General features: G+C 36.2%; 1 long non-coding RNA gene across 1 annotated transcript; it reads right to left on the bottom strand.

Moving 5' to 3' along the window:
• Positions 1-6,031: 6,031 nt before the first annotated feature.
• On the bottom strand, positions 6,032-6,891 carry LOC110679290. Its single transcript, XR_002502367.1, has 2 exons — positions 6,448-6,891; positions 6,032-6,385 (listed from the first exon to the last, which is right to left on the bottom strand). It is a non-coding gene; the product is annotated as an uncharacterized LOC110679290 (long non-coding RNA).
• Between the last annotated feature and the right edge of the window lie 4,090 nt (positions 6,892-10,981).

Raw genomic sequence — 10,981 nt, 5'->3', positions numbered from 1 at the left:
ACTACCACCATTTGTTGGCCCGGCGGCCAAACACACCGATTATAGCATTGGGCGTACATGTCTTCGTGACTATGATGTTGATTAAGATTTGTTCTAAGTGTTACGTCTGTTTGTCTGTGGCTAAACTGTATATTATAACCCACATGGAATCCCGCATAGTAAAATACAATTCGCCTTATTATCCAAACATTAAATATCTTTTACCCATTAATGTTAGTCTATCACAAACGGTTACTTTTTTGTTGAACAATATAGTACCCTAAATTAAGAACGGTTAAAAGTTATTTGAGTAATGCATGCCAAATGTTGACAATACATTATGCTGTTCATGTGTTGTAAAACTGTTTGGGAATGCTAGCTCGTGATAAATAGTGGCAATGTGAAATGACCTTTTGTCGAACGTAGAAATCCTTTATAAGAGAGATTCGCGGAAGCTGACATTTCTGTCAAAGTGTGAGCCAATCGAGCAGCGAGAGCTGTCAAAGTGTGAGCCAAACGAACATGCGTTATGTTTGTTTTGAACTTTTCTTGAGGAGTAATGTTATCCGCTTGAAATTATTTAGGTAAAAGCAATTTTGCATGAAGCAAAAAAATGAAATGTTTTTCTTTTTTGAATTTTTGTCAATGCGATTTTTAGTTTTTGATTTTTTCGGCTGTTTATTAGTTTTGATATGTAGCTCAAAGATCTATAGCGAAACAAAATACACAATGAGGAAGTCATGTCCGTGTTACAGTATTATTCTCGACGCCGAGCAAAATCAGCACTGCTGGTCTGTTGCCAAATCATTCCATTTTACTTCCGCTTATCTCTCTATAAAGGATCACTAGTCGAACGGTTTGTGCTTAAATTTGAGCGTCATAGTCATACACTGAGCTCAATTTCCAATTGGAATTTATGTGCAGCGCCCATAGATTTTTGCAATCAAGCTTGGCATTTGCAATTAATTAGTCACGCACATAAAAACAAAAGTTTTGTCACGCTCATTTTTAAATGCAGTGCACATATAAAGCAAATGCAGGTGCAACTTATTTCAAACGGTCACGCTAATATATTTTATCTCTGATCGCATGTAATAAATATATGAACTAGTCAAATAAATTTCCTATTTTTCTTTTTGTAAAACAATGATGATGCAAATCAAATACGCATACAGTAATACACATTAATTGCGGAAAATAAAAGTTAATACATATTCTAACGGGCCCAGTTAGAAATCCATGAAACAATAGAATATCTGGTCTTGATGTTAGCAGCTGCGGGGATGATACCAACAAGAGCGTGGGAGTCTGTACGAGTGCTGCTGGAGAATGTGGAACCACTGTGTTCTTCCATCGCCACCCAGCGCATCGCGTGTTTTGGCAAACAGTCATTGCACGAGCGGGATACATTTTCATTGAAGTTCATCGTCTTAGAATCTGGTTCCGACACGATTGCATTTTTTGGGACAGCTGTAACATAAGAAATAGCTCATTAACCTGTATTGTTTCAACCATTTTATAATACTTACATCTTATTCTTGCTCTCCGAGATATAATTCACTGAATATTCGGCTGGAATGTGATGTGTATTACTGTTATAAAAATGATAATACTCTGGGAAAACTCGTACAGTAGCAGTAAAGAAATAAGATGGCGATACATGTTTGCAACCGTTGGCATACAGGTTTGTGCTTTTCAAAAATATTAGCAGCTTAAATAGGTTGTACTAATGTAACTTTTATAATGCATTGCAATGCTAGTGGTATTTACATGCATAGACTTTGAATTTTATTGTTCACAAATAAAATTTGAAAGTGGCACATAAAATGATGTTGGAGGCAGAAAATCTGCTTCTATATGGTTTTCGCACATAAATTATAATGGAGTTTTAATATCAGTGACACATGCATTTTACTATATGAAACCGATATTGAACAATTTGACAAACTGTAGAATACATTGGTATTTGTAAGCTACACTTCGAAAACATAACATGAACTACGCAAGTTCCCAAACACTTCATTGTATTTTTTCTTCTTACAGCTCGATAATTTTGTTTACAAAATGAGCATGTTTGTATAATTTCATAAAAAGATCCCCATTTATGGACCGTAAAGGGAAGGAAGGAAGATAGATTTATAAAAAAAAAAGTTTAATTAGCACTGGCCCTACCGAAAATTTTTCTAGCATGTATGCCTTCGTGGTCGTTGTGCTACTGTCAGAAATTGGATCAAAACAAGCAAAAATTTGTTTCGGATCAGATCTAAACGGAAAAATCAGAAAAGTTCTCCTTCTATTCTGTTCCGATGCTTATCCCAGTCGGATGAATACCAGTGCCATTTGTTAATGGAATCGCCTTCCCTCTACCGTATACTAAGGTAAGATAAACTTTTCTCTAATATAAATTACCTAATGATTTATGCTGCAATTCTCTCATATTGCATCCTGAACTCCAGCCCACATCAAAGAATCAAGCGCCGTGAGAAGATTTCCATCCCCGAGAACGTCCATATGCGGCCTCACCACTCGGACACAAAAGGGACAAGCCGAATGTAAATGCTGCGAGCGAAGTGTGGACACGACAGTATGGGCCGAAAAAATGTGCTAAAGGAATGTACGGATGAGTGCATACTTCTGCGCAGTTAATTATTCGAGTATTTAAGAATGTATTCGCGTCTAAAAACGGGTGAACCTGTGGGAAATAACTAAACCACGGAACGTGTGAAGTTCGATTTTTGACCAACTTCACCGTGTCGCGAGTCACTTTGCTATAGTGTGCCTCTATGGCCTCCACCGTGTGCATTACGCGCACTATTGAGAATCGAGTTGCGACGTGGCGAGGTTGGTCAAAAATCTAACTTCGCTTGTTGGTTAACCCGTTTTTAAATGCGAAGCAGTACATAAGTATTTTAAAATTATACTCAGTCACAATTATATAACAGATATGTATACGCATCCTCAGGTAATACTACGAAAATTTATTATATAATAAAATTAAAATATATTAAAATAGAAATACATGATAACAACTAAAACTAAATGGTTTTAAGCTGGGAGGGAGGCACCGATACTACACACGAAAAATGAAACAAAACTTTTCTAAACTGCAAGATAAATCCAGCTCCCTACACTGAAATGAATTTTATTATAGAAACTACTGAATCCATGGTAAAATTAAGAACTGCACCAACGATTTTCAACCGACTGCATTAATCTGTTAACTCTACCAAAACATAGTCAACATAACAACACAAGAAAATTTCTTTTGTTGATTTAACCAGAGTTGTAGTATTTTTGACTAGAAACATTCTAGATTTGAGAAGTTTAGCATCATACTTTTGACCACACTGTGTTGTACGGTGGGTGTCACGGATTGAAATACAATGCTTTGAAGTGGATGCTACTATGGACAAAGTCAAATTTACTGCACTGCTCAGTGATTTTCACCAGATTATAGTAAACTTAACAGATTTTTGTAGTCGGTTGAAAATCGTTGGTACAGTTCTTAATTCTACCATGGATTCGGTAGATTATACAACAAAATTTGTTTGCGTGTACCGACAATCAAGGCAGGCTTGGGGAAAATCGCTAGTTTTCATTTATTGTGCACCTTCGATCTTTCTGGACAAACATGGGAAAAGGGCCGTAGTTTTCTGTGCTTTTAATTTTCATTTTTATTTGTAAAGAGTAAAAAGATGCGTGTTTCAATACTTACGTTCTATCAAAATGAAAGATGCTATCGTGACATTGCTTTTGGACTTGCAGGAATTGAATTTCAACCGATTGTTATCAACTTGGATAAAATGCAAAAATATGTTTTGATAAATTACGCGCTTTTTCATGTTTGTCCACTCTTTAAGATCCGGGCTCACAGTGACAGTTCGCGACAGCAGAAATCTCGGCTCACCTTGACGTACAGAAATTTTGTATCGGTTTCTCCCTCCCAGGTTTTAAGCAATAATACGTATTTATTTCAAATAAGACAATAGGTCGTATGAATAAACTGAGCAAAAGCTTTTACTTTACTCAAATCCACCTGTCAGATTATTTTCTTGAGCATTTACTCAAGTTGATATGATAAAACTGAGTACTTGAGCATTTACTTTTCGAACATCACCATTCTTATGAATAAAGCGGCAAAAGCTGAGTAAATGCTCAGAAAATCCTGAGTCACCTACTGACCATGCTCAATTGAAAACAACAACCGAAAAAAACTTTGAAAATTGTAAAAAATTGATGTACTCGGGCTTTTATTATAAATTTGCCGTTTCCAATCGTAGCTGACGTGGGCGATATCCATCAAGCTAGTCGAACTGAGGTCTGTTGAGGAGCTTTGGATTGTGGAGATTAATTTGCAGATTTTGCAGCGCGGTAAAATGCAGATCAACCTGAAAGAAAATTAGGTTCTTTTATTTTTGAAAAGCCGAACATGCTATTTTACTATCAGCCCAATCAGGATTTCGATTCGGATTCAGCCCCTCAGTATTTACAATCGATGTAAGATTTTACATAGCAAGGACAATGCAGACCACAACACGTTTGTTTTCCGAGTAAGGTTGCAGCCAAGATTTTAGCCAAGAGCAAACTGCTTCAAAAATAATAAATTTAATACAAAAACGACCATATTTGACACCTAGTGCTAAAAAAAATTCCCATTTCTACTATGAAACGTAATCATTCTGAGGACATCACTGGTAGATTGAATACATTTTGTGAACCTTTGAAAAACTTTTATGAACCATATTAGTAATATTAGAATAACTTCAAGAAATCTTACTAAGGAGATTTGAATCACATTCGTCGAATTTATGTATTCCAGTGATTTTCGGGAATTTTATGTCAAATCTGACGATGAAATATTTACAGCATGTCCACCCATCTTGGAAAACCCGGGAATCGCAAATGGCCGGGTAAAATACGGGGAATATCCGAGAAATACTAGAACACTTCGGGAAAAATAAGTTATGTACTTGGAACATAAGAATTTATGTTTGTTTCAATTTTAAGCACTGTGGGCGAGACTACTATAAACATGCAGGGAGTATCCCAGCCTAAAAATAAAATAATGAAATCCATAAAATTCACATCATGACTGACTTTTTGTAAGGGACTGTTCATTAATTACATACGTAAAACAATTTGTGATTTTTTATCTCCCCTGCCTCATGGTAATACTTTTTGAATGAAAATAAAAAATAAATTCTATAACGCGTAAGAAATCTCAAACTCCACACCTCCCTCATTAATCCTTACGTAATTAATGGATTGCCCCTAAGTGACTAGTAGGATAGTTTACGTTTCTTCTTATTTTGTATACAGATCCTGCAAAATAATCGATGAACTCCTGAATAGATGTTAAGAAGATTTGTTTTAAAATTTTATATATTTTTAGTGAGCTGTTTTGTAGATTTTAAGCAGCAAGATATTGAGTAAATTCAAAAACTGTCTTATGAGATCCTTGAACATATTCTAGAATGAATCTTAGAAATGTATATGTATAATGTATATATCTTAATAAATATGAAGAGGAATCATTAAGCTTTTCGAGAAGTCCATGTTTATAAATGTTTTTTTTTTCTTATAAATTCCTGAAGCATTGAATTAAGTAGTTTTTATGTTTTCCAAAGCATTGAATGCAACTTTTTAAAAACATTCATAAATATAACTGTGTAAACAAATTCTTCACTAAAGCTTCCTGAACGAATTCTTTTAACAATTTCTTAATATATTTTTGAGGTGAAGATGAATCGAAGCCAAACATCAAATTTTCAAGAGCACAAATCTGAAGAACGGGATAGCCATTCAAGCTAAAAACTAGATCGATTAGTCTCTCGCTGGTGGTGACCAATCGAACAACTTTTCAGTGTAATCTAGTAGTCTAGTTCGTTAGATTTGTGCTCTTGAAATAATGAAACTTGGCTTCGATTCATCTTTCCCTAAAATAACTACCTACGCAACTAGTTTAGCTGACAAGATTTTTTGAAAGTACCCGAGGAAATTTAACAAAACCTGTTGTCCTCTTGAGGATTTTCGGTGAAAATAAGGGATGTTGTCTAATATTCAAGACGTTCAAATCGTAATTATTCAATCAATATGGCTGTTTGAGAAAACCTTTCGAAAAATCATAATTCCGATTGAGTATCGTAGTACTTAGTATAATTTATTGCTTCAAAAGCAAAGGCAGACCTGATCACCAGCTTCCTGAGCTTGCTCATACTAGCCAAATTGTCCGCAATAGTTCATTGCCATTGCCCCGTACAGCACCGGATACATGATGGATCCGTTGGAATGTCGATCGTTCTCGTTTGGTGAACTTTTGCCAATGACCAAACTTTGGTAACTGGATCCGATTCCGCGGGAAAGCACGGTTACCTGCTGCTTCATGCTGACTACCCGCTGATGAGCACTTTTCGGGAGGGACAGAACTAATTAACAGACAAAATAGTAATACAAGTGCAAAACACTAACCGTATCAGTCCCCACTTGATGTTTACAAAGCAGTTACCGATTATAGTCCTAGCCTTCCATGCGGCACAGGATTGCTCCAGGTTCTTCTGCTCACCACACTCTGATGCTGCCAGTTAAGTTTCACCGGGGTATGTGGCTTTTCCAGCAGCCGGCAGTAAACGGCGCAGATCAAAAATTTATTTGTAAATACATATTGCACGGCAAAAACGGGTAATATCCGTAAAGGCACCGCTATTTTGCACCACTAGAATTCTTCTTTGCAAAAATCAAACAACCAAACCAAAACAATATTTTTGACAAAGTAAAAGCTAAGTTCGAATTTCGAACTTACTCTGAGCAAAGTATCGTTTTATTCATACGGATTTGAGTAAATGCTCAGAGACTTTACTTTGCTCGAATCGGGTTAAGCATGAGCAAGTGCTCGGTTTTATTCATACGACCTAATGAAACAAGTGATACGTGTGCTATAAATTAACTTCAGAATTCAGCCCTTAAGTGTAGTTCTTTAATTTCATTAGCTCCGTGATTGCATGAACAACAGAATTGGCTGTTTTAATTGAAGTTATATTTGTCCACATGCATTTACTTGTTTTTTATTAAATGTACTGAGTCGTCAAATATTCTCTTATGGTTCAACAACAAGAGCACAGTATGGTGGATGGTTAAAATACCATTACACACCATAAATCAATAATTACACATACATTGTTTGCTTTCAGTCCAATTAATAGTTAAACAGTTCTCAAACTGTTTGCGTTACATTAAATTCAGCAAAATATGGATAATATTGTTGGAATGAGGTAGTGTCGCACCTCAGGTAGAAGAATCGTCGGTTGAAAAGCATGCGTCGTCGTAGGTAAAAGTGTGGAAGATTTATCGAGAGGTATGATATTTGGGTAAGTGTGATTGAATTGTAAATATATACCTGGAATGAATAAAGAGAGTTGCAGCTGCTGATTGAGTTATCAGTCAGTTAGCTGCCCAGTTGAAGGAAACATCTGCTGTATTGTATTTCTTTATGATTTGCAATCGGATGTGGACGGGCTAGCCTCGCTAGGATCTGCGTGGTCTTAGCGGACTAGCTCTTCAACAAATATTTCTACTATTTAGCAAACTGTAATCGAAAAATTTTGTTCGGGAAAATTGGCGTTTTCAAATGGTTACATAACTTAACCGCCCATTCCCCACATTGTTATTTGTCCAATTACCATTCATCAAACTGTCAAAACCGTTCGTGGTAGGGTACACTTATTGTTATTTTGGATGTTTTGGGAAATTCTACAAATATTGTCGCAAATAGTTGTGGATGATCTGGGAAACTGTACGAATATGGTTCATATTTATGCGGGATAATACCGTTATATATTAAATAAAAATTACCAAAAGGAGCTATTGTTTTGTGTTCAAGAATAAAAATCCCTTGCACTTCTATCCAGCTTTTTAAAAGCGCTAATGGCTGCCGCAAATACGCTCACTTTCTGGTAGGGAACAGTCGATTTGACGTTTGGCTTGGGTCGTTTTATATTGAGCTGACCCAAGCCAAACGTCATATCGACTGATCCCTATCAGAATGCGAGCCTGTTTGCGGCAGCCATTAGCGCTCGTAAAAAACCTGGATTTGTATCGTACCCAGAGGACTGACACGGCTGTCACTCTGCATACATTTCGGCACTTCCTAATGCCGATTTCGATTATTACAATTATTCCCGACGGTGCCCCACACGAGTTTAACAGTTGACACCAGAAAATAGAACGGTTTCGGTGCAATATTGTGCAGTGTTAATGATGGCGTCAATCAAAACAAAATGTAATTTTGCAAACCAACAGATAAAGCCCAAACGCAATGATACCGGAACGGCAACGGAAAGCGGAACCAGTTCGCCAGCATGAACTATAACATAGGGGTCATGCACAAATTACGTCACACTCCGAGGGGGGGAGGGGGTCACGCCAAGCGTGACAAGCCTTACAAAAAATTCGGAGGACCTATACAAAAAACGTGACAAAGGGGGGGGGGAGGTGGTCAAAAAAGTTGAAATTTAGCGTGACATAATTTGTGTACCATCCCATACTTGTCGATTCAGTGTTGGTTCACTTTCATTTGTTGACAGCTCAGTCGAGATAGTGTGATTCATTCTGGCGAACCGGTTCCGCGTTCCGTTGCCGTTCCACTATCATTGCATTTGGGCATTTAAGGTGACCGCAAATACATGTAATAATCACAATTCAGCAGAAATTCTTGGAACCCATGGCCATCTTGCAAAGTCAAACTGTAAACTACACGGAGAAAATGGAAAACTCTAGTTAGTATAATAAATATTATTTATTTATATTTACACAACTTTATTCATTGTTGCGAATAAATGATATACACTGCAGTGATATATTTTAAGCATTCCCAATCTTTTTGGCAATTTATCATTTTCACTGCATATTGCGCGCCTGATTTCACTCCAAGGACTTAACGAAACCGAATTCGATTCAGACATTTTATTTTTGTTTGCCCTCATGCCCGGTGATCGTGCCTCACAAAATTAATAACTGTTTTCGCGAGAAAAACGAAATAATATATTAAATAGTTATTTGGGAGCGAGAATGTGTTGCTATCGGTAAGTTTTCTTTCAGTCAGCGGCTTCGTGACTGCTTTTATTGCGACATTTTTGTTCATTTAGAATCCCACCCAAAACTTCCGGCCGTTGGATCTGGAGTGAAATGACAAACATCAGCGGAAAAATTGCCAACGTGATTTTCTGAACTAGCAGAACTAAGCAGATAATGCGAACGGTTCGGAACTAGCTCGAGTCCTAGTGGACAGATAGAATAAGTTGCAGCGTTATCACCGCCTTCATACCATGATAAAAAAAATGAAAGTTTTATAAATAGCGACGGGATGACGCTCATGTCGCGTCAGCAAAAAGCTATTACAATAAATTATCAAAAAAATATCATTTTGTTTCACTTTTAATTTTGTTGTTTTGTTTTCATATTTTCAAAATAAAATGAAATCAGTTTTTATGAAATTCATTGAATTTTCCTTCTTTATCAGCCCAATAGATTATTCCCGTGATAAGCACGGTCATATATAAAAAGCGTTTATACTAGCAATGCATATTCCTTTTTAATTCATTCCAATGAGTGAATAGACCAAATACGGTTTTAGAATGGTATTTAACTTATTTAGTATTTTATTTTCTTAGCGTGTATAGAGTGTGCTGAAAAACATAATGTTTGAACATGTTTTACTGTTATTTTAATCTAAAAGTATGGAAGTTTTGTCTCAAATGCAATAATAGCGGAACGGCAACGGAAAGGGGAACCGGTTCGCCAGCATGATTCACACTATCTCGACTGAGCTGTCAACAAATGAAAGTGAACCAACACTGAATCGACAAGTATGTTATAGTTCACGCTGGCGAACTGGTGCCGATTTCCGTTGCCGTTCCACTATCTTTGCGTTAGGACCTTAAGCGCTGTGCTCATTATGTCTCATATTCCGAATACCTTGATTCAAATTCTAGTTAAAATTCCAAATAGCACTAATTATTATCGCAATAAAACCAATAAAACAGTTAGCTCATTGCTACAACTAAGAGCTAAAGAATAATTTTCATTTTCTAGGTCTAAATTAGCAAAAGGCATTGAACTTGAAATCACCGTCCTTTTCCGGAAATTTAATGCCAGAATTAAATGAAAAATATTTCAGCGAAATCTAGTAATTAGTAATCAAAGTATTAAGAATCATAAAATTTTATAGATTTAGAAAATTTGAAACATTCGCGCCCTTGAAGAACGAAAAAATTCCATGTTTCTTGAACCTTGCCTTTTTGTTTGGATTGCGCCAAAAAATGGAACCTTAGATTTTGTAATTCGAGCTTTAATTATTATAATTTATTAGCACCCTCTTTTCAGTCAAAATGTATCTTCTTCTTTTCTCTCCTTCTTTAATCCAAACATCTGAATACAGATTTCCTTTTCCAACATAAACCGTAAAAGACGTAAAAGATCCCCTACATACTGATAAAACATACTCAGACGTCATAGTATTCTAAATCATACTTACACGGCTGAATATTTACATTCTACACGGTGAAAATGAAAAATACTATTTAGTATGGTCTTTAATATATCCTTAATACTTTTCACATTTATCCTCTACAAAACATACAAATTATGCACCAGATTCTTTTATTTTATACATTATAATGCATATCAGTGATTAATATTTCACTGAGCATAAGTGTTGCCGGCACCTATTCTTGGGACTTGAACAAATTCATTATAGTTTTCTTTTTCGATAAGCAAACAAGCAACGGCATGTTTCGTGAAAAATTTTATTTTCCAAGAATCGTTTTGGTGAGAAAGAGCCGGTTATAAAATTCACCGTAATTTATACTTCTTGCATTGTTCTTGATCGCATGCTCCAGGACTTCAGGTATGTGACAAGGATACCACAAATCTACACGTCCTCACTCGGATTTACTAAACTTTCATTGCAGGGGAGTTACCACAAGACGATTTCATTCCAATACACAAC

This window comes from Aedes aegypti, chromosome 3, assembly GCF_002204515.2.
Source record: "Aedes aegypti strain LVP_AGWG chromosome 3, AaegL5.0 Primary Assembly, whole genome shotgun sequence".
Taxonomy (NCBI): domain Eukaryota; kingdom Metazoa; phylum Arthropoda; class Insecta; order Diptera; family Culicidae; genus Aedes; species Aedes aegypti.
Note: the sequence above shows the minus strand (reverse complement) of the source record. Positions and strands in the feature narration are given on the sequence as shown.